A 23,283-nucleotide genomic window follows, 5' to 3' on the forward strand; every position below is an offset into this window, starting at 1 on the left:
AATCTGCATCCAACTTAGAGCTCCAAAGAACAGAGAGTCAATATCCAAATTGCACATCCATTGTTCCCACTAACTTGGAATTCATTTACCTATACTTATATAAATGAGATGGAACAATATAATCACAGCGTCAGAATCTCCAAATTTCTATCCCCAAAGAACATGCTATTTCCATATCGAAAAACTGCTTTGTAAACAGAAAGACATGCATAAATTGCTCTAAATTCTGTAATAGCACAGTTATGTCTTGGCCAATTTTCTTTGTTCCCACGACTTAGCAAAATGCCTGGTACACATCAGGTGCCAAATTAAGAGGTGTCATTAAGAGGGTAAAAGCAAACACTCTGTCATTGAATTTGAAATCACATAAAAGAATTAACAATTTCATGTTTTAACTAGGTGTATTTTTAGAGTTACTTGATTTTGTCCATTTCTAAAAGAAAAAAAAACTACAAAAGAGATATTTTATTGAACTGAAATTGCTTTGCATAGGAACCTTAGAGAAGGTTTCTGTACACTATTAGGCCCTTAAGAGAATTAGCCAGGTGGAGGTTTATTAATTCAAAGTAACAAGAAGAGGAACAACAGGAATCAGGCACTTTATTATCATCCCTATTTTACAGACAGGGAGATAGAAGCTAAAAAAACTTAAAGAGATTGTTACAGAACTTATTGCGGTCAACAGCCAATCCACTTCTAAGCACATGCTTTTAACTCTCACACTAGATTACTTAACTCAAAATATACCCTCATCTATAACTTGTAGTACAGAAAGGCTGGCTTTAAAAAGGTCCTTTCTAAGTATTTTAATTCCCTTGTTTTTATATTAAGATTTGGTTTAGGTGAGATATCAAATCCAAAATAACAGTGGGTTAACTCACATAAAAGCACTCAAGCAGTAGGCAGTGCAGGGCTGGTAGGATGGCTTTAGGATAGTAATCAGGATCCCTCTATCTTGATGTACTACCATCCTCACAGCCCAAGTTGACTGCTGAACTCCAGTCATCACATCCATAGTTCCTCAGCAGGAAGTAGGAAGACAGTTCCTGGAAATCACACGGGCCTCCATTTACATCCATCATATGACCATGAGGGAGGTTAGGAAATAATAGCCTTTGTTCTAGGTGGCCACATGTCCATGTAAAAACTGCAGACTCTATTAATAAGGGACAAGAGAAGAAAGATTTCAGAAGAATATCTAGCAGTCTGGGCCACAGGCAAATGATTAACTCAGTGCATTTGAGGCACAATGTGGCTACAAACCTTAGCCCCCGTTGGAATAAATATGCATGATTATCATTTTGTTCTTGGTAGCTTGCTCTGCTGGATGAGAGCAGAAAATTCTTTGTGAATGAAATCAATTGATTCTTTTTAAGTTTCACCTTCCTTTGCCTTTGGAGCAATGCCAATTAAGTTACGTACAAAGTATTTGTTTGCCCAGAGCGCACATATCCATTCATGTATTGAGTGCTCATAATGTACCAGGCACACGCCTGGCCCTGGATGCTACTGAGAACTACAACAGACCCAGGCTCACCCCTCCTGGTCACATCACACAGCCGGGAACACGCTGCCAAGGGCAGTCCAGGGGCCCTGAGGGCACCGGCCGGTGGCCCAGACTCACTCCTCAGAGCAATCTGAGAGCGGTTTCCCCGGGCAGCACGTTCATGCCAGGCCCTAGGTGAGGAGGAGGCTGCAGCAGGAGTCTGTCTCCTCAGACTGGGCTCGGAATTGACAACGTGAACCCGGGCACACACTTCCCCTTCTCTGACGGTCTTCACATTTCTAAGGATTTTCAAGTCCATTCCCTCAAACAGGCCTCTGCAAAAACCGACGTGGCCTCCTTTGCCCAGGCTGCGCTGATGGAGGAGAGGAGGTCCGTGACCAGCCCCCTGCGCACGACCCACGAAGCTCGCCCCGGCTTTGGACGGACTGCGCCCGGCATCCACATTAAGCTTAGTACTCGGAGAGGCTGAAGCATTTGCATGAAGCCACTGAGAAGGAGAACCGATGTGAGAACTGACAGCTTCATAGCGGGCGGCTTGATTCATAGACTGTTCGGTGACATGAATTTAAAAGCCAGGGCCCCCCAAGCGACATTTTAGGTTGGGCTCTTTTCCCCTTAATTACAAAATAAAGCATAGGAGGACTCCACTCCCCCCTGAAAAGTGGGGAGCTGGCTATTTCCAACTCAATACTAACTCCACTGCACCCACTACACAAATCAATAGGCCCTTTGGCTTGTGATATAATGGGCCGCCTTCCTCCACCACAGGTGTAGGCAGGGACAGAGCCAGGCCTCCCTCCTCCGGGGCCTCAGGCTTCCCTCACCTATGAAAAAAAATAGAACCAGAAGAATTCAGAGTTGGTGCTAGGACACTCAGCCTCAGGCAGACCTCTGCATGTGACAGGCCTTAGCTCTGCTCACACTGTCAGCCAGGAAGGAGAGCTCCCTAGTGACAGGCAGAAATCTGCCTGCCTTGCAGAGCTACTCAAAGTGTGGCTCCAGATAGGTAGGGTCAGCATCACACAGAAGCCTGTTGGAAATGCACAGTCTCAGGCCTTGTCATGACACTACTGAGTCAAAATCTGCATTTTTAACAGGACCCCCAAGGAATTCACAAGCATAAGGAAGTTTGAGGAATACAGTGCTTGAAGACGGATCCCAGCCCCACAAAAAAAAAAGTTTCCACAACAACAAGTTCCATAGTTAGAAATGACAGTTGATCAGATTTGTGAGGAGCTCTTGATTTAAATGCTAAGAAAGCTAAGCTTCCAAGTAGCCTCCATTCACTGGTTCACTTTTCACAGTTAAGCAGGACCAGACACGCGTAGGCCATCTGTGAAACAGTGTTCGCGTTGCAACGGATACCTAGGGGAACATGTTAAAATTCCAATTCCATGGCCCTGCCACGAAGAACGCCGATTCAATGGGCTGTGGTAAGACACGGCAACCTACATGCTTTAACAAACTCACCAGATGATCCTAATGCAGATGGTCTCAAAACACTATCATAAACACTGTGCAGTTAAACCATTACACTGGGAAATTGGAGAAAATAACGTGGACATTGGAAGTACTGCTCTCCGTCAGGTGGAAGAGCAGGCATCAGGACTGTGACAATGAAGCTGGACAAGAAGGAAACCTTTGCTTCCTCCCACATACATCACACACACACCTATGTATGTAAGTTTTACAGTTAAGTGTAGGGAATGTGAGGTCCCAGGTAGTTGGGGGCACGGGGGTTTAATTAATAATGTGGCTTGTTTGGAATAGGCCTGTTCCTAAGGAGAACAGGAGGGGCGTCCACACCACAGCTGGTGCAGTTAATTGGTGGGAAAGTTTGGGTCTCTGCAGTTCATGGTCTCAGGAGTTCTGTTTAGTCTTAGATAGGTGACACTTCCTCTTGCAGATTCAGCCTGAGGGTGGGTAGTCAAAACTACATTAACTCTTAGTGGTCCAGGATAGACAGCTTCTTAGAGACACCGATGAAACAATTTCAGAGCAGACTTTAGAGAGCCTCTGGTCCACAGCCTGCCTGCCTCAGAACACACCTTTCCTAGACCCCACACCGGCACGACTGGAATTCATGTTTAGAAGCTCCCAGGTGGTTTCGGTGATCATTAGCTTTGAGAACTACACAAATTTCATCTTCTAGATGAGAAAAGCAAAGTGACAGGCCACAGTCCTCAGCCCTGATTCCCCGAGAAGTGCTCTCCTGACAGAGGTGTCAGCTGCCCAGGAAGCTGCCTCTGGCCCTGAGGCCGCCTGGGCACCAGGATTGCAAAAGCACCAGTTTGAGGAGACTTTGTGCCTATTGTGAGTGCGAGCCCCCTCCTTATTTTTATTCTTTATGATCTCCCCCTGAGTCTTTGATGGATCCTTACAATGCAGCATGTTCTATAATGCAGGGTCCCCTGCCTTACCCTGGAGCAGGGCTCTAACCCGGAACAGTCTGCCCTCGGGGAAAGAGCTGCTGTTGTACCCACTCTACATCTGTTTGGGATTATGCACAGTGTTTAGTAGGAGAGAAGGCGCAATAAAATTTACACAGGAATTATCACATTCCCTTTCTTCAATTCTGCTCCAGAAAAGAACACAAACATAGATTTAAAGACTTAAAAAAACAGTAAGTTTCACACACTACCAATTGGGTTACAATAAAAAGGAAGATAATTACATATACATATATATCCGCTTTCATTTGCATAAAATTTCCCCTAAGTTTCACCACAAACTAGAGGGTTGCAATGGGAGAGGGCATTTCATTGTACAGATAGTGTTACACTTTTAAAGTTGGGAGCCATGGAATTGTACTGCAAATCTAATCATTAAGTTCACTTATAAGGAAAGATCTTGTTTTTAAGAAAAGATGACCTTAAGTGTTGCAAAGTTGGCAGTTAATCTACAGCAAAAGCTGGTTTCCTAGTCCTGGGGGACCCTGGGACTCAGGGGGACCAGCCTGATCCTCTCGTGTGTCCCTCTTGGCTGGCACCAGGAAAGAGCTGGCTTGGCTCATGGGATGTGGTCTCCCCACTGCTTGCACTGCATAGGATTTAGTTTTCCTAAATAATTTCAAAATTATGGCCACATAAGTAACCTGCATAGTAAAAAAAATAATAAAGAAGGGAGGGGTGGCTAAGTGGAACACAGCAACCAGCATGCCCAGCACCACTTATCTGGCATCTGTTGCATCCAGACACCAGCCAGAAGCCACCAAATAATCACAAAAACCCTCAGCTCCCAGGCAGAGTAAACCCTTTAGGACCATGAGAAGGCCTCACAGGGGAACCAGATGAAATGCGGGTATTTCTCTGTTTGCTTCTTCTGCCGGGCCAAACTGCTCACCTACCCCCATATAAAAAATATACTGCAGCAGGAGTTCTTAATTTGAGACCATAAAATCCAGACATTTTCAGGAAAAATAAATAATACATATATGCATATATATATTGTTCTGAAAAGACTCTCAAGGATTTCTGATCCCAAAAGATTTAAGCATCATTGTTCTTGAGCATGTATCTCAAGGTGTGGTCCTAAATGTTCCCATATTAAAAGCCCATTCTGACATATTACAGTAAGAACAATAGTGAAACATTTATTCATTTACTCAATAAATACTTGTTTTACCTACAAAAATAATAAATAAACAAATAAATGCTCCCATATCAGGCCACCTGGAACACTTTTTTAAAACACACATTCCCATAGCCTGCTGACCTCTAGCGTCAGAACAGCTTCAGGCAGTGCCTAGGAACCTACTGCCAAACACGCTTCTCCAGGTCACCCACATTTGAGAGTCACTGAGGTAAGCATTCAGGCTGTTTCCATAGCTTAGCTACGAAGAGCGCTGCAACCAACATGGCAGAGAAACAAAACTGAATAAACAAACCATGGTAAATACATGCAATGGAATATTATTCGATCCTAAAAAAGGAAATTCCACCACTTGAGAAAATATGGATGAACCTTGAAGACAGTATGCTAAGTGAAAGAAGCCAGTCACAGAATGATGAATACTGTATGATTTATTTATTTATGAAATCTAAAAAAAAAAATCCAACCCATAGAAGCAGAGCATAGAATGGTGGCTGCCCAGGGTCAGGGATGGAGGAAATGGAAAGACGCTGGTCAAAGAACACACAGCCTCAGCTATGCAAGAGGAGTAAATTCTGGAGATCTAATGTACAGCATGGTGACTGCAGTTAACAATACTGCATTGTGTGCTTGAAATGTGCTTAAGTGCTATCAACACACACAAAAAATAACTATGTGAAGTGATGGATATGCTAATTAGCTTGAGTGTGGTAACTATGTATATGGCTATCAAATCATCACATTTAAGCCTTAAATATATACAATTTTTATTTGGCAAGTATATCTCACTAATGCTGGAAAAAACAAAATTAAAGGAAGAAAAGAAGCCACAGCATTTCCTGAGGATAAAGATTTATATTCTCTTTAGAAAATTCTTCAGGGTGGAATAGGGGTGGAGGATGAAACAAACATTTCCCAAGGAAGGAAAATGAGCTATTTGTCTGAATCTTTTTTCCCTTAAAAAAATCAGGGTGTGAAGAGCCAAATTCAGAAGACACCACAATGGTAATAGCTTTTTAAATGCTGTATTGAAAAGGGTGAGTCTCTAACTTTACAAAGCCTTCTCCCAAAAACATGCCTGACTTACATTTAAAGATTACAAGGGAGTCTGACTTGTTTATTGATCATTCGCTTAATTACCAAATATAAAGGTCTGCCTTTTCAACGCATGATTTATTAAGGAGGTAAACCTAATATTAATTCCTGCCCAATCTGATACAATGATAGATAGCCTAATACTTGGAACTCCAAACATGTGAAACTGTTTTTACAGCCATCTAAGGTTTAATTCCATCATATCTTTTGATTGAAAACCTCCTCATCTGATCCAGAGGGTTTTTCCCCCAAGTTTTCTTCTTATGAGTCAAGATCTGTCCATGTAAAATTCCTTTTATGTTGGTATCTTAATTGAACACTAAAAAATAATAGTTCGTGGAATACAAGATTTAGTGTGGCACATAAAAAAATAAAATGACAACAATAAAAAAATATCTATCTCACTCACATAAATTAAAGCAAAGCCCTTAAAAATTCAACCTATGAATATCATATATTCTGCAGTTGATTTTCCATTTTCACCTCCAAAAATGCAATAAATTACAAAGTATTAGCATGCAGCCATGCAACTGGGTTACTGATCAAACACATAATTCTCCCTTAAAACATCTCAGCCATTTCTTATCATATTTGTCTTTCCAAATCTTTATTAACTCCACCAAAAGAGCTTATTGAAGGCGTACCTTCATTTTGACCTCAGGGGCTTTCAGCCAGTAAAAACAAAACAAATTAGAACTCTGATATTCACATACATACAGGGGAAAATCAATAGTTTTAATTTTCACATTGAGGCCCACAATTTTCAACTGACGGCCTCAGCAGGTTTTAATGGACACAAACAATTTACTTTTACTGTTTTAATTGTTTTTAGTCAATCACTTTTTATTGCCCCTCTACATCTGACTAAACAAATTAATCGAGCTATATTCATAAATGATGACTTGGTAAAACAGCCGGTTATGTATATTTTACTATTTGAGTCTCAATTACAGGCGGCATTAGGAAATAGCTGGTCCAAAAGGTAGCCTTGGTCATTAGAGCAGAAAACGAAAAAACCATCAGGAGGATGACAGAAGAGTGATCGCCTGTGGGTCAGGGCACCGGAGGGCAGGGGCTGGTGGCTCTCTTCTCCTATCTGAATGCAAAGCGGCTATCCAATTATACTCTGGGGGAGAAAAAGTGGCAGAGTTTCGGGTTACTGGGATGGCAAAGGCCTTGCGAGCGGAAAGGCAGGTGAGAGCCGTTTGTACCGAGTTAATTAGGAGGCTCCGCTACAGCTCAGGTAAGCCTATGGTCAGATATGTAGACTGCTGTGTGCACAACCCACTTTCTTTGCAATCAAATTAACCCTCTGTGCTCTCCAAAAAGTCCATGATATCCTGGAGCTGCAAACTCTCTCCTCTGAACAGTTAATGTGGGACATTTTTATGCCTATCAAGCAAACATGAGCAAAGACCACTTCTCACTGAAAAGGCTGGACCACAACATTTTCTAGCTTAAAAATAATGTTCCTAAAACTGATCTCTGAGATTCTTACCAAAGACAAAGGTTTGCTGCAAATCCAATGTTAAGTTTTAACTCCCACATCTGCTTTGATCACATGGTCCAGCCCTGGGCTTGATTTGAATCATTAATGAAAGTTAATCGATTCCAGTGGCCATCATGGTGTATGGGATGGAATTTTCCAGAACTGTCACCAAAGTGCTTTCTGACTCTACAAAGTCACAGCTTCTTAGTGTCTCGCTAGAATACAGTTGTATCTTAGTGGGTATGACTTTTGCAAGTTCAATTACATGCTCTGGCCAAAAAAAAAAGGAGGGAGGGTGGAAAGGGAAATATTTGAAATAGTGCAGATGACTTCACCCTCCATCCACCTGAGGAGCACGTGTCCTACAGAGAACTGAGACTGGAAATGCGATTCAGCTGTCCCAACAGTTGCTCTAAGCCTGAACGAACCCTAAGCCACATCTGTCACTCAACTGAAGAAACCACAGTGGGTTCCAAAGTTACAGAGAGGCTAAACTATGTTGGAGCTATGTTCCATCTCGCAGGGAGATGGAACCTGGGTTTCCAAATGGGGCCTTCCTAAAGGATTTTCAAGGGTAACTTGGACTACCTTCAATGTGCTCCTGATGCACTGCCTTTAAAACCTACCCTCTGGGCACCTCCAGGCATCCCATGGGGAAATTCAGCCGTGCCAAACCGAAATCCAGGAAGTCTCTTCTGTAGCATGATTTACTTACTCGTTAGAGCAGTCAAACCCTAGAAATCTCTGACTTGACCCAAAGGGCAAATAATTATTCATTTTAATTGTGATAAATCACTCTGCAATAGGCAAATATTTGATTCTGAATTAATTTCCCCAGCACTCCCACAGGGACAGTGCAGCTGCTCCATGACTCCTTCCACTGCCCCGTCAGGACTGAATGGAAATCTTATGGAAGGGACAGGTGGCTCACAGTGACTTCAGGAGACAGGCTGTGCTCTGAGAGTCTGTGATAAAAGCAACAATTATGAGGAAATTAATGCTCTGAATTGGCATTTGGATATATCAGGTAAGCCAGAGACCATACATGGCAAAACTAAAGAGAATACAAGATGCTGAATGTAGGATCCATGTGTTCCTGGCATCAAAAAGAAGCAATCACTTCTCTGAAAATTCAGTTGCCTGCCTATCCTCTTCTCCAATGCCTGGGGTTGTATGGAGTAGCAGGGAGCTGGGAGCACATTTTTCAGGCTCCACTCCTCACTAGCTGGGAGACATATTCAAGTCACATAAATTCTCAGTGCCTTTATTTCCTCACCTGTAAACTGGGGATAGTCATAATACCTATTTCTTAGGATAGTTATTAGAACCTGGAAAGTCTATATGAACATTTTTGTATGAATAAATAAATGTTAGTTGCTAACATTACTACTCATATCAATATCTTCATTGCTGTGAGAGTTTAAAATGCAGAAAATAAAACAATAACAAAAGAAACTAACACACAGTACTTCTATGTGCCTGACCCAACAACACAGGAAGATGACCATCAACTATGTTCGCTATGCAAGGGCACAACCCTTTTCAAGAGGGTCATTGTGTGGTGGGAGGCTGTGTCACAGCTCCATTCCAGCTTCTCTCTATGCAGCTGCTTGGAGAACTGTAAAAATCCAAACCTAGGGTATAGGGGAGATCAAATGAGTAAAGTCTCAAATCTTCTTTGGTCTCAGTCCAAACAACCTAAGGACAACAGAGAACTCCATTGCACCAGCCCAGCTTCTCAGGCTCAGAGGTTCTTCCCAGGCTTCACAACCCTGAAGTTTTGGGGTATGTGGTACTGTCTTAATGGAAAGCTCAAGGGTTACTTGCAACTCAACCCTATTACATAGCGAAAATGAAAATATAAATCTGGATCAAGTTAGTGCCTGGTCACTGAAATAGGCCTGCATGGACTATCTGGCTCCAAGTTTGGGCTCAGAGACCCCGAGCAAGAGACTTACAGTGAAGAACACCAAGGCTCCATCATGCTGGCTACGAATATTAAAACAGATGAGAGATGCCACACTCCAGCACTGTTCAGTTCAACACATTTTGCTGAATTACCTCCCCAAGACAGTGAGGATACAGCAGCTAAATGGAGGACAGGATCCCAACCCTCATGAGACCAATACCCTACAGACCAATCAATTTTTACCTATGTTTGAGATACATAACTACATTATGTAGGTTCTTTGCTTAAAAGCAAGAGAGACTGACTCTAACTGAAGGAAAGAGAAAATAATTCAAAGGACAACTGTGGTTGTTTGCAAAGATTAGTAGTCTAAATACACCAATTAAAAGACAGAAATTGACAGAGGGGATAAAGACAGATGACCTAACATTATACTGTCTACAAGAGAACTCACAACAAACACAATGAGCAATGCTGAGACAGAAATTTCTTAACATTGCTGGATAACCTAGAAGAAATGGACAACTTCCTAGAAAAATACAACCTTCCAAGGCTGACACAGGAAGAAACAGAAAATCTGAATAGAGCAATTACCAGCAATGAAACTGAATTGGTAATCAAAAAAACTACCTAAGAACAAAACTCCTGTACCAGATGGTTTCACTGCTGAATTTTATCGAACATTTAGTGAAGACCTAATACCCACCCTCCTTAAAGTTTTTCAAACAGTAGAAGAGGAGGGAATACTCCCAAACTCATTCTACAAGGCCAACATCACTCTAATACCAAAGCCAGGCAAAGACACCACAAAAAAGAAAATTACAGACCAATATCCCTTATGAACATAGATGCAAAAATACTCAACAAAATACTAGCAAACTGAACTCAAAAACTACATCGAAAAGATCATCCATCATGATCAAATGGGATTCATCCCAGGGATGCAAGGATGGTACAATATTCAAAAATCCATCAACACCATCTACCACATCAACAAAAAGAAGGACACAAACCACATGATCATCTCCATAGATGCTGAAAAAGCATTCAACAAAATTCAACATCCATTCATGATAAAAACTTTCAACAAAATGGATATAGAGAGCAAGTACCTCAATATAATGAAGGCCATATATGACAAACCCACAGCCAACATCATACTTAACAGCAAGAAGCTGAAAGCTTTTCCTTTAAGATTGGGAACAAGACAAGGATGCTCACTATCCCCACTTTTATTCAACATAGTTCTAGAGGTCCTAGCCATGGCAATCAGACAATACAAAGAAGTAAAAGGCATCTGTATTGGCAAGGAAGTAAACTGTCCCTGTTTGCAGATGACATGATAATGTACATAAAAAGTCCTAAAGAATCCACTCCAAAACTACTAGACCTAATATCTGAATTCAGCAAAGTTGCAGGATACAAAATTAATACACAGAAATCTGTGGCATTCTTATACACTAACAATGAACAAGCAGAAAGAGAAATCAGGAAAACAATTCCATTCAATTGTATCAAAATGAATAAAATACCTAGGAATAAACCTAACCAAGGAAGTGAAAGATCTATACTATGAAAACTACAAGACACTCATGAGAGAAATTAAAGAAGATACCAAAAAATGGAAACACATCCCAAGCTCATGGATAGGAAGAATTAATATTGTCAAAATGGTCATCCTGTCTAAAGCCATCTACAGAATCAGTGCAATCCCTATCAAAATACCGACAGCATTCTTCAACAAACTAGAGCAAATAGTTCTATTCATATGGAACCACAAAAGACCCCAAATAGCCAAAGCAATCCTGAGAAGGAAGAATAAAGCTGGGGGAATTAAGCTCCCCAACTTCAAGCTCTACTACAAAGCCACAGTAATCAAGACAATTTGGTATTGGCACAAGAACAGACCCATAGACCAATGGAACAGACTAGAGAGCCCAGATATAAACCCAAGCATATATGGTCAATTAATATATGATAAAGGAGTCATGGACATACAGTGGGGAAAAGACAGCCTCTTCAACAACTGGTGTTAACAAAACTAGACAGCTACATGCAGCAGAATGAAACTAGATTATTGTCTAACCCCATACACAAAAGTAAACTCAAAATGTATCAAAGACCTGAATGTAAGTCATGAAACCATAAAACTCTTAGAAGAAAACATAGGCAAAAATATCTTGAATATAAGCATGAGCAACTTTTTCCTGAATGCATCTCCTCAGGCAAGGGAAACAAAATAAAAAATGAACCAATGGGACTACATCATGCTAAAAAGCTTCTGTACAGCAAAGGACACCATCAGCTGAACAAAAAGGCATCCTATAGTTTGGTAGAATATATTTGTAAATGACATATCCAACAAGGGGTTAACATCCAAAACATAAAGAACTCACATGCCTCAACACCCAAAAAGCAAATAACCTGATTAAAAAATGGGCGGAGGATATGAACAGACACTTCTCCAAAGAAGAAATTCAGATGGCCAACAGGCACATGAAAAAATGTTCTACATCTATAATTATCAGGAAAATGCAATTAAAACCACAATGAGATATCACCTCATACCAGTTAGGATGGCTAATACCCAAAATACAACAACAAATGCTGGCGAGGATGTGGAAAAAGGGGAACCCTCCTACACTGTTGGTGGGAATGTAAATTAGTTCAACCACTGTGGAAAGCAATATGGAGGATCCTCAAAAAACTAAAAATAGAAATAACATTTGACCTGGGAATTCCAATCCTAGGACTTTACCCAAAGAAAACAACTTCTCAGATTCAAAAAGACATATGCACCCATATGTTTATTGCAGCACTATTTACAATAGCCAAGATATGGAAGCAACCTAAGTGTCCATCAGTAGATGAATGGATAAAGAAGATATGGTACATATACACAATGGAATATTATTCAGCCATAAGAAGAAAACAAATCCTACCATTTACAACAACATGGATGGAGCTAGAGGGTATTATGCTCAGTGAAATAAGCTAGGCGGAGAAAGACAAGTATTCAATGATTTCATTCATCTGTGAAGTATAAGAATAGAACAAAAACTGAACGAACAAAACAACAGCAGGCTCACAGAACCCAAGAATGGACTAACAGTTACCAAAGGACTGGGGAGATTGGGTGGGAAGGGAGGGATAAGGGGAAAAAAGGGGCATTACAATTAGCACACATAATGTAGTGGGGGTGGCACGGGGAAGGCAGTACAACACAGAAAAGACAAGTAGTGATTCTATAGCATCTTACTACGCTGATGGACAGTGACTGTAATGGTGTATGTGGTGGGGACTTGATAATGGAGGGAGTCTAATAACCATAGACTCCCATAGATGTAATTGTACATTAATGATACCAAAATAAAATAAATAAAAATAAAAATAAAAATAAAAGATATGGTACATATACACAATGGAATACTATTCAGGCATTAGAAAGAAACAAATCCTACAATATGCAACAATATGGATGGAGCTAGAGGGTATTATATTATACTCAGTGAAATAAGTCAGGCAGAGAAAGACAAATACCAAATGATTTCCCTCATTTGTGGAGTATAACAAAGAAGCAAAACTGAAGGAACAAAATAACAGCAACTCAGTCTCCAAGAAGGGACTAGTGGTTACCAAAGGGGAGGGGAGGGGAGGGCGGGTAGGGAGGGAGGGAGAAGGGGATTGTGGAATATCATGATTTGGTGCACATGGTGTGTGTGGGGTCACAGGGAAGACAGTGTAGCTCAGAGAAGACAAATCGGGACTCTGTGACATCTTACTACACTGATGGACAGTGACTGCAGTGGGGTATGGGGGCGACTTGATAATAAGGGTGAATGTAATAATCACATTGTTTTTCTTATGAAACCTTCATAAGAGTTTATATCGATACCTTAATTTAAAAAAAAAGAAAAAAAGAACTTTACTAACACTGCTTACATTAGAAAAAGATCTCAAATCAGTAATCTAAATTACAACAGCAAACTAGGAAAAGACAACAAAAATAAAAGCAAAACAGAAAGATGGAAATAATACAATAGAAATTATAGCAATAATAAACACAGAAATCAATTAAATTGAAAATGGAGAAAATCAATGAAACCAAAACTAGTTATTTAGGTGAAAAGAAATCAGTAAAATTAATAAATCTTTAGAAGTCTAACAAAAATAAAAAGAACACACAAATCACCAATATCAGGAATGAAAGAGGACATAACACTACAGATGCTGACACCATAAAAAGATATTAAGGGAATACTAAATACAACTTTACAGTAATAAATTCAACAACTTAAAAAGAAATGGACCAGTTTCTTACCAACCACAAACTCCAAAACTAACCAAGATAAAATGAATAACCTGAATACTAGAACCATTAAGAAAACTGACTATGTAATTTAAAACCTACTATAAAAGAAATTTTCGGACCAACTTCCATAGAGAATTTTATCAAAATTTAAAGAAGATTTAACATTAACTTCACAAAATCTCTTCTTCCAGAAAATAGAGGGAATGCTTCTTAATTCATCTCATGAGGTCAGTACTACTTTAATACCAAAACTGAGACAGGCAGTACTAAAAAAAGAAAATTATAGACTAGTATCTCTCATGCTACCCAGAGGTAAAAATCTTTAATAAAATATTACAAATAGAAGCCCACAATGTATAAAAAGAATTATACACTATAACCAAATGGGATTTATTCCAGGTATACAAGTTCATATCTGGTTCAACATTTCAAAAGCATTCAATATAACCCATCAGATCAACCAGCTAAAGGAGAAAAAGTATATGATCATCTCAATCGATGTAATAAAATCATTTGACAAAATCCAACAGTTATTTATGATAAAAATGCTCAGCAAGTTAGAAATAAAGGAGAACTACCTCAACTTGATAAAGAGCACCTAGAAAACCTACAGTTAATTTCCTATTTAATAGTGAAAGGTTGAACACACACCTAACACTAGAAATAAGGCAAGATAATCCTGTCTCAGTTCTTATTTAACAAACCACTGAAGGTTATACCCACTGTAATAAAGAAAAAGAAATGAGATACACAGATTGTAAAGGAAGGAATAAAATTGTTCCTTTTTGAAGACAACACAGCTGTCTACATAGAACACCTCAAGGTATATACAAAATAAAAAAACAATAAAATTAAAATTTTAAAAACTAGAATGAGTTCAGCAAGGTATCAGGAAACAGAATCAACACACAAAAATTAAAAATCAATCACATTTCTATATAAAAATAAACATTTGCTAATAAATTAAAAAATGCAATAGTATTTACAATTGAATAAAAAAATGACATGCTTAGGTAAAGATGCCAGTTCTCCCCAAATTGAGCTATAGTTTTCACATCATTCCTATCAAAATCCCAACAAGGTTTTTTGTAGACACAGATAAGCTTATTCTGAAATTTACATAAAAAGGCATAAGCCCTAAAATAGCTAAGATAATCCTGAAAATGAAGAATGAAGTGGGAGGGTTCACATTACCTGATATTAAGGCTTACCTAGAGTAATCAAGAAAATGTGGAATTGGTAGAGGGAGCAACAAACCGATCAATAGAAGAGAATAAAGAATCCGGAAATAGGCCCACAAAAATATGCCCAACTGATTTTTTCACAAAGGTGTAAAAGCATTTCAGCAGAGGAAGGTTGGCCTTTCTGACAAATGGTACTGGAACAAATGGACATCCACACCCTGAAAATGAACCATAAGCGAAACCTTAAACATTACACAAAAATTAACTCAAAATGGGTCATGGACATAAGTGTAAAACATAATTATAATACATTTAGAACAAACAAAGAGAAAAAATGTTTAGGAGATAGGGCCAGGTCAAGAGTTGTTAGACACAACACCAAAAGAACCACATAAGGAAAAAAATGGATAAATTGGATGTCATCAAAATTTAAAACTTCTGCTCTTCAGAGGCCCCCATTAAGAATATGAAAGATAGACTACCAACTAGGAGACAATATATTCAACAAAATATACACAGAACATTAAAAAGTCCAATAGTAAAAACAAATAGTCAGAAATAGGCAAAAGATATGAGCAGACATTTCATCAAAGATAATATACAGATGGAGAATAAGGACATGAAAAGATTTGCAGTTTCATTTGCCTCCTTTAGGAAAATGCAAATTAAGACTATGATATATTATTGCATACCTCTTAGAATTGCTAAAATAAAAAATAGTGACAACCAAATGCTGACGAGGATGCAGAGAAACTAGCTCTCTCCTACCTTGCTGGTAGGAATGTGAAATAGCAAAACCACTCTAAGTCTGGCAGATTCTCACACAATTAAACATACAGCTACCATATGCCCCAGCAGTTGTACTCGTAGGCATCTATCTCTACAAAACAGCAATTTATATTCACACAAAAGCCTATACCCAACAAAAGGCAGCCTTTATTAATAAATGCAAAAACTGGAAACCACTCAGATAATTTTCAATCAGGGAATCGGTGGTTGATTAAACAAACTGGTACAAACATAATTCAGGATATTACTCAGCAATAAAAAAAAGCTATTGATATGCTCAACAATTGGGATGAATGGCCAGAGAATTATAGTATGAAAAAGCCAGTCTCCAAAGGTTTCATACTGTATAACTCCATTTACATAACCTTTTTGAAGTGGCAAAATTACAGAACTGGAGAAAATACTTGGGGCTTACAGGAGTTAAGGACCAGAGTTGGAGAGCAGGGAATAGAGAAATGTAAGTATGGTTATAAAGAATGATCTTTGAGTGCTTATGGAACTGAATTATATCTTGACCATAATGGTAGATACACAAATCTACCCTGGTGATAAAATTGCACAGAACTAAATATACACACAAGTGATACAAATAAACTGGGAAAATCTGAATAAGGTCAGTAGATTGTATCAATGTCAATATCCTGATTGTGATACTGTAAGGTTGCAAGATACCATAATTGAGGAAAATTACATAAAAGTTACACAGGATCTTGATGTATGTCTTACAGCTTCATGTGAATCTACAACCTCAAAATAATTTTTTCTTAAAAGGGAAAAAGATAGAATTTCACTTTTTTAAAAATAACTTTGTATATTTCAGCTTTTTCTCTTGTACCTTTGCTACTGACATGAAAAAATGGCAGGATTAGCCTGCTGGAAGATAAGAAACATGTAGAGCAAAGCAAGTTGCCCCAGGAAGGCCATATTTGACCTGCCAACAGCCAGCCATTCCCAATCATGTGAGCAACCTGGGCACATCAGAGCCAAATGCCAGCTGACACCAGACAGATATGCAACTAATGCCACTGAAGGTTTGGGGGCTATTTGTCATGCAGCATTATCATGGCACTAGATAACTGACACACCAGGCAGGTCTCAGAAAAGACACAACCAAGGTAACTCCAGAGAATCAGGCAGCCCTGGTACATCAGGGTTCCCATATAGGAAGAGAGCTGCTCCCACCATTTTTCGTGCTTGAGTCCTCTGGCTCAAGCACAAAAGATTCAAATTCTTAAGGGAGTGTCTGCTTGGCTGAGCTGGGATCCTGTGGTCACCCCTTTGCCGGAAACAGCAGGACCCCTTGACTGCATGCACTGAGAGCTGGGACCACAAAGGAAAACCAGAGGACAGTAAAAAGAAGGCAGAGGAGACACCAGCCAGGCAAAAAGGACAGACATCCTCTGCCAAGACAAACAGGTTGTACTTAGTTACACCAGGGTGATGACCAGCTTCTTAAAAGATGTACCATCCACAAATCCCATTTTTATCAGCTTAGGGAAAAAGAGCTTTGGGAAAGTAAGCCACATTGGACCCTGGAACCAGATTGTGTGGGTTTGAATTCATCTCTTCTGCAAAAGTACAAATGTCCTACTTTGAGGCAATTAATTTGAAAAATGCCATATCCTATTTCTAAATATTAAAGATGTCTAATGCTAATTACCATATAATTAATAATTCTGAAAGTCCTGGAGTACAGAAACCCACTTAAGTGGTATTACTCCACCAGATCACTCAGTCAGCATAGCAAAGTGCAGGCTCAGTTTGTAGCCTAGCTCTAGTAGCTGTGTGACCTTGGGTAAATCAGTTAACATCTCTGTGCCCCAGGGACCTCATTTGTAAAATGGGGATAACAATAGTACCAATCCCATAAGATTGTTGTGTAGAATTAGTGAATGTACCTGTACAACATTTAGAACAGTACCTATTCTAAATAGTATTATTTAGAATATAACTACTTACCAATAAACACTATTATTTATTATTTAATTCCTTACTTGAATAAGGAAGCCCCTTGCTTTATCCTTCCTCCTGGTGGAAGAAGACATTTATAACATTTGACCTGTGAGTTTTAACAACATCAGAGGCCATATGTCAAATTTCATCCCTCAGCAATTGGGGGAAATAACTAAAGAGCCATCATAAATCCCTAAATCTTTATTTTAATGGCTACAGTGACTGATCCTTTGATACTCAACATCCCATTTCACTATTGTAAATGTCCCATTCTTGTCCAGGTTTCAGAGGGATGCTTTATGGCCATTCCTTCATTGCTCACATGGCTTATTGACATGCCACAGCTGAGCCAACTGAGTCCTTTCAGCAGCATGAAGCATCTCAGCCCATTTGTAGGCACTTTGATTAATCGTCAAGGGCTGCAGTGGCTGTATGGCCAGCTCGCATCAGGCCACCATGGGATTAGATTAAGAGAAGGCTCCTCATGTAGTGGGTTAAAAAAGTAATATTTCATCTCTTGAGACCTGGATTTAAACCTCACTGTAGCCACAAGAGAAAACAAGATTTGTGGCCTCGGTCCATCCCACAATTTGTCAACATCCAGCAGGAGTAAAATCCTTCTTAAAGGCCATTAATCAAAGAAAGTGGAATCATCATAGCCAAGGATTGATGGGAGGTGGGGCTGCAGTTGACACAGTCAGCCTAGTTAGAAATGGTTCCTTTCCCTTAAGAACTTCCCCAGGACTAGGATCAGAGGCAGATAAAGGTACAGAGCATCAGTCCCCATAGCCTCCATCCCCAGCCCGTCAACCCACTGTGTCCATTCTATCCCTAGGGATTTGCCTATTCTGGAATAAATGGAACCATACAACGTGTGGCCTTTTGCATCTGGCTTCTTTCACTTAACATAATGTTTTTAAGATGCATCTCTGTTGCAGTGTGTATCAGTGCTCTGTTCCTTTTTATGACCAAACAATATTCCATTGTATCGATAGACCACCTTTTATTTACCTCTTTATCAACTGATGGCCATTTGGGTTGTTTCCATGTTTTGGCTTCTATAATGCTACAGTATAAATTCATGTACAAGCACTTGTGTGCATGTATGCTGCCAACGACCTTGGGCATTTATCTAGGAGTGGAATTTCCGGGTAACTGTGTGTTTAACTTTTCGAGGCAATGTGTGTGCACCATGTTACGTTCCCCCCAGCAGTGTGAGAGTTCCAATTTCTCCACATCCTCACTGACTCTTGTCGTTGCTTGCCTTTTTTATTATAGTCATCCTAGCAAGCGTGAAGGGATCATCAGTATGGCTTTGATTTGTTAATCATCTTTCATGTATTTATTTATGTCTTTTAGAGAAAGGTCAACTCAAATTCTTTGCTCATTCATTGAGTTGCCTTTTTATTGTTGAATCCTAAAAGGTCTTGATATAGTCTGGATATTAGCTCCTTCTCAACATACAAATATTTGCAAATATTTTCTCCCATTCTGTGAATTGTCCTTTCACTTTCTTGAGGGTATCCTCTGAAGCACAGTTTTTGGGTTTTTTTTTAGTTTTAATGATGGTCAATGTATCCAGTTTTTCTTTTGTTGCTTGTGCTTTTGGTCACTGACTGCATTTAAGTAGCAGAGCAGGAGAGAAGATAGAAAAAGAAAGTCCTTTTGGGTCACTTACAAATCCTATAGATGCTGCCTACTTGCTTTTATCACAGATAAACAAAACTCTTCAACCCACAAAACCAACAGCCTGAAGTGAGCGTATCTTTCAGTTGCGCACAGAGTAGTTTTGTCTTCATGGAGCCAACATTTAAAAATCTGGATTTCCAGCATCCCCAGAAATATTTGAAAGACTGGCTATACAAGGTCACTGTTCCCAGACCTGCAGGAACCGAGCAGTGGCTGCTGCTTTAGCTGTGACCTGGACTGTCGTGTTCACCATGCTCATCTGTCCCTGCCCCCATGGGACAGATTTTTTGTCCCATCTACACATTTGAAGGCCACCCCAGCCATGTCAAAGATCTCAAGTCACTATTATCCCCACTGAACAGATGAGACAGACCCCTAAGGCTCAGAGAGGCAGTAACAAGCCCCAAGGGGCATTGTGGGAATTTGGTGGAAAAGTAAAGCCCAGGTCCACCTCATTTCAAGAGCATGCTCTTAACCACCATGCAACTCTGCCTGTATGTCACCTGTGCAAAGTATGCCATGCTCCCCTTCTGCCCTCCGCAACACCAAACATTCATTCAACAGCCCCTGGAGCCCAGGCAGCCTCGCCGTATCCCCTGTGGCCTGCCCCCACCCCCACCATTGTCAGACCAGGCCGACCAGAGGAAGCAGGAGCAGGGGCGTTAGATCAAGGGCAGCCCACCAATCCAAGAGCTGTCCGGCGCCCAGACACCAGGCCTAATACGTAAAATTGAGCAGAGCAAACCAGGCTCCCATCTGCACACATTTAAGAAACAGAGAAACTGAGGCGGTGAGCTCTGAAGCCTACACATGAACAACCACCACGGCACGCCCACCTACAAGTGGAGGTTCTGGAGGAGCAGAAACCGCATGAGTGCAGGGAGCTGCTCCGATGGGCACGTGAAGACCATGCTGGACCTCCGGGGCCCTGCTCGGCCCTCCACTGGTGCCTTCCTCCTAGAGGCACCACCCTTCCCAGCCTGCTTCTGGGCCAGGGATCTGTGTATCGTGTAGGCTCCGCCGGTCAGATCCCCCCCCCACCTCGAGAAGTGGCGTAGATGTTCCTGCTGTGTGCTCGGGCACGTGGGGCTGGTTCTCCTGCAGCCAGCCCCAGCGGGCTCAAGTCCTGGGGGCATCTGCCTTTCCGGGTGCAGTGTGGCTGGGGAGCCGAGGCCAAGAGCAGAACCATCAGGACCTCGCCAAAGCGGCCCCCACGGTGGTGTCTCCAGAGCCAGCAGATGCATGGCAGCGCCCCAGTTCCCCTCCCCTGTCCCTGCGTGTGGAGGAGGCAGCGGCTCCCCAGGGGTGGGGTGGAGGTGGCTTCTGCGGGGCTTCTAAAGAGTCACCCCTGGAGCCTGCTCCCCTGACCTTTCCACTGCTTTTGTAAGGACCTTGTGCCTTTTAGTAAGTCCCTGTCTGCTTAAGATACCTACAGTGACCTCTATTTCCTGCCATTGTTATAGGCTGTCATGTCCCCCCAAAGAGTTCATATGAAATTCCAACTCCCCACTACCTCAGAATGTGACATTCGGAGATGGGATCTTTAAAGCGGTCACTAAGTTACAATGAGGCCATTAGTGTAGGCCCTAAGCCAATATGACCAGCACTCCTCGGAAAGGAGATTCAGCCACAGGCGCACGGAGGGAGGAGATGAGAAGACACGGGGCGAAGACAGCTGTCCGCAGGCCGGGGGCAGGGGCCTTTGACTCCTGCCTCCTCCATCCAGGGCTCCAGGCCTCCAGCACCATCAAAAATATGCTTCTGTTGTTTAAGTCTCCCGGCCTGTGCTACTTGGTCTCAAGAGCCCTGGCAGACTAATACGGCCACTAAACCCTGACTTATGCTCAGGAGGAATGGAGAAGAGGTAGAAACAGGGGCAAAGATTCCATGAGCAAAACTCTGGCACCTCGAGGCAAGACGGAGAGCAGCCGCTTTTCAAAGGCTCCTACGAGCTGCGTGCTCCTGGGAAGTTCCTCACCCACTCCCGGCCTCAAGTTTCCTCATCTGTCAAATGGGAGTGATTGTGGTTATGAGGATTATGTTGCATAATCCATGTCAAGGGCTGGACACTGCGCCTCCTACACAGTAGGCCCTGAATAAGAATAGTGATGGCCTCGTTATTAGTCGTCACTGCCTCAATTTTCTGAAAGCTTCGGTGGTCTGATTCCTCTCTCTGTATGTTTACAAGAAATCTTTGCTTTGTGGAAATGGAATTTGTTGTTTATAGCCTACATATTCCCAATAAAACAATACTGGGAATATTTTCTCTTAGTAGATAGACTCTTAAAGGTCTGAGGCCTCTCCCTCCCCTCTCTGGCACCTTCTGGAAGGGGCTGCACCTCCACTCTTTCCCCCGTTGGGCTGGGGCAGGTGCGGCCTTCGGGACTGTGCAGAAGCAGCAGGTCAGGACCGACCCAGGTCAGGACCAACCCTCTGGCTCAGCCCTGCTACAACGATCACATTCAATCAGGGTGCCCCATTTTTAAAACACAAAAAAATAAAAGACAAATGATAAGCTACTCTTTTCATCAGCACGCCCCTGATTGCAAATGACAAAAAACGTTGACCCAAACCTGCTCAGACAAAGGGGAAATGTTTTGGCTCACATTCCCAAACCATGGGGCAGCAGGGGGTGGCTAAACCACAAACTGGGGCTCTCTCGGGCTTCTTCCCACCTGCTCATCTTTGCATCTGTCTGCACATCTGTTTAGTCTCTCTTCTCACAGACCTGCCTGTGTCACAGGTCACAGGTCACAGGGACATGAACATAACAGCTTCCAGACTCACACCCTTGGCCTGAGAAAACAGGGGCTTTTTTTTTCCCCCAGCTCCAATTTGAGAAATCTCAGGGAAGCATTCTGATTGGCCCAGCTTTGGTGACATGTTCATTCATGGACCAATCATAGCAGCCAGGGAATGGGATGTTGTGATTGGCCCACTTGGGTCAGGGACCCATCCTTCCTCCAGTGACTGGTCAGATGTGATTCTGTCCTGCAGACCAAACGGCTCTGGGGGGCAGGAGGAGAGGTGGAGACCAGCACAAACTGGCCACTGTGAGCTGTGCAGCCACCACTGTGATGCAATTTAACCTAATCTAAGAAATGTAATTAGAAATTAAAAACAAGAAGATGGAAAAGAAATCAGGAAATGACGTGACCTAGCACACTGTTCTAAATCGTGTCCCATTCACTGTTTAACGTCTCTGGTGCACTTGTTGGGTGTTCTTTCCTTACTTTACAAATGAGGAAAGTCCAAGAGAAATTAGTAAATTTTCCAAGGTTCCCAAATTAACAAGTGGCTTCACTTCCAATCTAGGTAACCACACTTTGGTTTTACTTTTTTGGGCTTTCCTTCAGATGACAAAGATTTGGAAACAGCAGGAGAATCCATCAAGGGCATCGCTAAGCCCCACCACTCAGATGCCCAGCTCCTCACGTAGAGCAGGTCCCTATAAACTTGGGATGGCAGCCAGATTTCATTATTTGGCTGATCTGCTCAGACTGATCTGGATTAGCCTGAAACAATACCGAAAGAAGCTTTGTGACGCTGCCTCAGGTTCAAGGGGAAAAGGATGTTGTGCTTGATTCACAAGGTCTGCCATGGGCAAAGGACAGGAAATTTACTATAAGACCCATGTGTTTGTTAATCTTACCCCAGAATTCCTCAGCAAGAGAGCATCAACCCTGATTCCTTTGACTTCCAGCCTATTTTTTATTTTATTTTTTTTAAATCTCTGTCCAACTTTCATTTCATTGTATTTTGGAA

The sequence above is a fragment of the Manis pentadactyla genome, chromosome 1 (assembly GCF_030020395.1).
Source record: "Manis pentadactyla isolate mManPen7 chromosome 1, mManPen7.hap1, whole genome shotgun sequence".
NCBI classification, from domain to species: domain Eukaryota; kingdom Metazoa; phylum Chordata; class Mammalia; order Pholidota; family Manidae; genus Manis; species Manis pentadactyla.